Source organism: Panulirus ornatus, chromosome 57, assembly GCF_036320965.1.
Source record: "Panulirus ornatus isolate Po-2019 chromosome 57, ASM3632096v1, whole genome shotgun sequence".
Taxonomy (NCBI): Eukaryota; Metazoa; Arthropoda; class Malacostraca; order Decapoda; family Palinuridae; genus Panulirus; species Panulirus ornatus.
In genome coordinates, this window is record NC_092280.1 from 15,212,054 (window position 1) to 15,217,987 (window position 5,934).

A 5,934-nucleotide genomic window follows, 5' to 3' on the forward strand; every position below is an offset into this window, starting at 1 on the left:
TCTTTGTTTCTATTGGTAATTCACTTCTACTGGCAACACAAACATGCGTACAAATTCAAAGGTGGATGGAAAAATTTAACCATTTCCTTTAGAATGAAAGTATTCTACCTAACCACTGCATCTTGCATGGTGATAGCACTTTAGATAAACTGGCATAGAATTTATACTTTATAAATTATAAGCAATTCACAAACCTTTTGCCTTGAGATCTATCATTAGTTTTGCAGGTTGGCTTGGGAATGTGCAGTTGCTCAAATCACAACCCCCCTATCTAGTGCCTTATGTTTGAAAGTGAAACATAAAGATTTACAGACTTAGAAGTTGTTACTTTTGCACACAACAATAAACTGATTCAGGGGAGACCAGTGTCTCCATTCTTACCATCTTTATGTAAAATGGTATCTGAACCTGAATCATTCCTCAGGCATTATCCTAAATGTTTCGTATAAAAACTATACTGCCGTTGTCTGTGAATTTATCAAACTATAACAGATTTCCTGTACTCTTTGTACATTCAGCCTTCTTAACCACCATTTCATCTGCAATATATTTTTGCATGACCATAATATCCTGAAAATAACACTAGAATCCTTCAGTGAAGTGCTAGAGGACTTGTGTACATGGCCAAATTGCAATTCACACTGCTCATGGAAGGTAGAAAGCAAGGCCACACCAAGTAACCATACAAGCAAGTATTATGTTCTTTGTGTGCTGTTGAAGCAAAGACTTTGAAGAATACCATTGCTATTACAACTGTCATGCTCCAGTCAGGCAGTTTAGCCTTTAAAAGTGAAAGAAAATACAAAACTTTTGATTAATCGTTTTGAGTTTGTCTAAACCCTAAATGAACGATGGGAAGTGGTGGGAATAATGTTTGACAAGAAATTGTATCAGCTAAATGTGGACTCTGTTTCATTCTGTTTTGAGCTTGTGTTTTTAACTATGTTCATTTTATACAAAGGCACGGTGTTGGTAGTAAATAGCATAAATATAAGTAGAAATACACCTTTCACACACACTGAGAGAAAGCTTGGCTCGCTATTGTAGGTGATATTGAATTTCTTTTCCAGACAAGACTACAATCAATATATATATTCTTCATACACCGGCACAACATTGTTGGTTGACTGATGTGCAATTTGTAAAATGACAGAACCAAACCATTCCTGCGTATGGCTTTTTTTTTAATACATAAATGGATTGGATGTTGATCAAATATATCTGTCCTTATGGTATTAAAAGTAGGGTTACATGTTGTACTTTCAAGTCTTGAGATGTACTCAACGCCATCTTCTTGTCTGAAATTCATAGGAAGCTTGCAAGAATCTGCATAAAAACTCTTCTTTTTGAGGATGTGAATGCTTTTGTGCACAGTTTACCAAGATTCTGAATAACAACAACGGTTCAGAATATCAGTGGCTGACGGTATCTGACAATCATCGCAAAGGTTTGGTCTACAAAATGGCTTGGATTTATTCCCAGAAATAGTAAGACTACCTTCCAAAAGTTTAGCAACTTTTGACACTTTCAGGAGCCAGCGTCAATCTATTAATAATGATGCTTAAAACTTTTCCCTCCACATGAAATGTGGATACCTTTCAGTAATACAAAGGAATATGTTTTATCTTGTTGCTAATGTCAGATTCATATTCACATGTTATTCTTAAAGATTATAGAAAAAAGTATAAATCCAGTTACCCATCATTAATCTCATCAGCAGGATATTTATTTTTTTTTTGTACTATATGAATTATTTATGCTAATCACAATGCTTTAGCCCCAGGAAATACATGCTCCAAGTAATTAAAACTAGCATTATATTAATCCCATTTAACAATCCAAGGTTTTCATGGAAGAGCTGGCTACATGGTCTGGATTTTCTGTAGAAATGCAGGGTTGGAGAGTGATCACTATCAAGAAAGCAAGGCATTGTAAACCCTGAACTCTGAGGTCTTGCCAATTGATGTGGGTGAAAACTATTCCGTTTTTAATACTGACTTTGGATCTTGTTAGTTTTTCTGCCAACATGTTCAAAGGTAAGTTCTAAGAAAAGTTTCAGGAAACGCTCGATTGGGGCATAATTTTCGTTTCTAGTCAATATCAACTTGATGAAATCCATGGCATCTTTCAACCCGTTTGGGTTATTTCCATCAAATAACTCATCATTTTCCATGTGATATGAAAAGAATGCTATTAATATTAGTCGATAATATAGGTACCTCAGGCTAGGAGGATATATATATATATATATATATTTTTTTTTTTTTTTTTTTTTTTTTTTTTTTTTTTTTTTTTTTTATACTTTGTCGCTGTCTCCCGCGTTTGCGAGGTAGCGCAAGGAAACAGACGAAAGAAATGCCCCCCCCCCCCATACACATGTACATACACACGTCCACACACGCAAATATACATACCTACACAGCTTTCCATGGTTTACCCCAGACGCTTCACATGCCTTGCTTCAATCCACTGACAGCACGTCAACCCCTGTATACCACATGACTCCAATTCACTCTATTTCTTGCCCTCCTTTCACCCTCCTGCATGTTCAGGCCCCGATCACACAAAATCTTTTTCACTCCATCTTTCCACCTCCAATTTGGTCTCCCTCTTCTCCTCGTTCCCTCCACCTCCGACACATATATCCTCTTGGTCAATCTCTCCTCACTCATTCTCTCCATGTGCCCAAACCATTTCAAAACACCCTCTTCTGCTCTCTCAACCACGCTCTTTTTATTTCCACACATCTCTCTTACCCTTACGTTACTTACTCGATCAAACCACCTCACACCACACATTGTCCTCAAACATCTCATTTCCAGCACATCCATCCTCCTGCGCACATCTCTATCCATAGCCCACGCCTCGCAACCATACAACATTGTTGGAACCACTATTCCCTCAAACATACCCATTTTTGCTTTCCGAGATAATGTTCTCGACTTCCACACATTTTTCAAGGCTCCCAAAATTTTCGCCCCCTCCCCCACCCTATGATCCACTTCCGCTTCCATGGTTCCATCCGCTGACAGATCCACTCCCAGATATCTAAAACACTTCACTTCCTCCAGTTTTTCTCCATTCAAACTCACCTCCCAATTGACTTGACCCTCACCCCTACTGTACCTAATAACCTTGCTCTTATTCACATTTACTCTCAACTTTCTTCTTCCACACACTTTACCAAACTCAGTCACCAGCTTCTGCAGTTTCTCACATGAATCAGCCACCAGCGCTGTATCATCAGCGAACAACAACTGACTCACTTCCCAAGCTCTCTCATCCCCAACAGACTTCATACTTGCCCCTCTTTCCAGGACTCTTGCATTTACCTCCCTTACAACCCCATCCATAAACAAATTAAACAACCATGGAGACATCACACACCCCTGGCGCAAACCTACATTCACTGAGAACCAATCACTTTCCTCTCTTCCTACACGTACACATGCCTTACATCCTCGATAAAAACTTTTCACTGCTTCTAACAACTTGCCTCCCACACCATATATTCTTAATACCTTCCACAGAGCATCTCTATCAACTCTATCATATGCCTTCTCCAGATCCATAAATGCTACATACAAATCCATTTGCTTTTCTAAGTATTTCTCACATATATATATATATATATATATATATATATATATATATATATATATATTTTTTTTTTTTTTTTTTTTTTTTTTTTTTTTTTTTTTTTTCATACTATTCACCATTTCCCGCATTAGCAAGGTAGCGTTAAGAACAGAGGACTGGGCCTTAGAGGGAATATCCTCACCTGGCCCCCCTGAAAAAAAAAAAAAAGGAGAGCGGGGGGGGGCTGGAAATCCTCCCCTCTCATTTTTTTTTTAATTTTCCAAAAGAAGGAACAGAGAAGGGGGCCAGGTGAGGATATTCCCTCAAAGGCCCAGTCCTCTGTTCTTAACGCTACCTCGCTAATGCGGGAAATGGTGAATAGTATGAAAGAAAAAGAAAGATATATATATATATATATATATATATATATATATATATATATATATATATATATATATATATATATATATATATATATCCTTGATTAGGGCATTCAGTTGCTTGTGCCATCTCGGCTACCATAAAAAAATGCGTTACTGGCCTCTTTAACAGTATGTAATCTGGTCGACAAAGAGAACTATTTACCAAAGTGCAACTACAGAATGCAATGGCCTTGTACAGGCTCCTTGTCATTTACTTCATTCTACATGTGCTCAACTGCACTGTCTTAAGTAGATAAATATTAACTTTAGAAAAAAAAGTTTTCCATGTAATAAGTGAAAACGAAAAGGCAAGCTTCAGTAGGAGTTCTGTTGCAGTGGAAAAGGTAGATGAAGAAAAAGACTTGGGAGCAATAATCTCTGGTGACCTACAATCAAGAAAGCAGTGAATCCAGGGAAGTAAAATCATCCTCATTTTGAGATTCATTGGTTTCTCCCCTTGAATATTATGTTCTGTTTTGGTCATGAGCTAAGAAACAAATGTTACAAAAGCAGACAAACAACCTGAATCTAGCTTAAAAATATTCAAAATTACCCAATGCTTAATCTTATTCTATATACAAACTCGTAGGCAAACGTTATACTTCGAATTAGGCAGATTATAAGTACAGGATCATTAACATATGGAATGATATGCCAGTCAGAGTGGTTGGAAGCAGTACTGTACATACGTATGAGAATATAAACTTGAAACAATAATTCGCTTTATAAGTTAATGTCACATCATGTCATCTGAGAGACCGAGTTAACAGGGATGTACGTGTGTGCGGAACCCAGTGGTGAGATTACTCCCACGGTTTTATCCGTCCCAGCCATTCCGCGGGTCCCCCAATCCCAATCAATTGCTTCCTTTTGTGGCGGAGACTGTCGCTTATTTCGACGCATTACTACTCGTCCCCACAAGTCTACCATGGGGTGAGGACGTCCTAAATGGAGCCCTCGACCATTTGTGTCTGGGCGACAACCTCACCGCAACCAAGGCAGTTGCAGAGCACGCATCACGAATGCTAAGCTCCTGTAACTTGCCCGAATTGTGGTGGTGGTTCAAGACAGTCGGCGAACTCTGGCCATGTACGCCGCACGGAGGAGGCTCCTTTGCGTGGAAACCGGCTTAGAAGAGAGCAATACCGCAAAGTACAGAGACTCTATCGTGAGAATAGGTCTTTGGCTGCTGGACAAGTGCTCAAAGGCGATTGGGAGGTACCGCCAACTTCGGTTGGGCTGGAACGCCTCAATCCCTTCTGGGGGGCTCTCTTTTCTCGACCATCTGAGCCGGATGAACGTGCCATTACCGATTTTGACCAAACGTGAACAACTAGCAGAGATCATAACCGTAGATGAGGTAGCACACCACCTCAAAGCCACTAGAACATCTGCTCCTGGACCTGATGGAATGTCGTCTCGATTGCTGAAGTCCATTCCTCCGAGGGTTCTGGCCAAAATGTTCAGCCTCTGGATAGCTACGTCTGCGTTACCAGAGCCATTGAAGGCTAATAGAACGGTGCTGATACCTAAGGTACCCAACCCAACCGAACCCAAGGACTATACAGGCCTATCACCATCTCCTGTGCCGTAGTCCGCCTGCTCCATAAAATCCTGAGTAGCCGCATCTCGAGCCTCGTCCAGATCGATGAAGCTCAAAAGGCATTCGTTCCAGTGGACGGATGCCTTGAGAACCTCACGATCTTGGATGCGATCGTCGGTCGTACGCGGGCGCACGCCCATGGTGTGCACCTAGCATTCCTCGACATGGCCAAAGCATTCGATAGAGTTAATCATAGCACTATCGAGCGGGCCATGTCGCGGAAGGGCATTCCTGCCCTCGTCAGGACATACATTATGTCGACGTATGACCGAGCCTTCACTAACATCGAAGGCAGCAACGGGATGTCGGGCAAGATAAATATGACTCGTG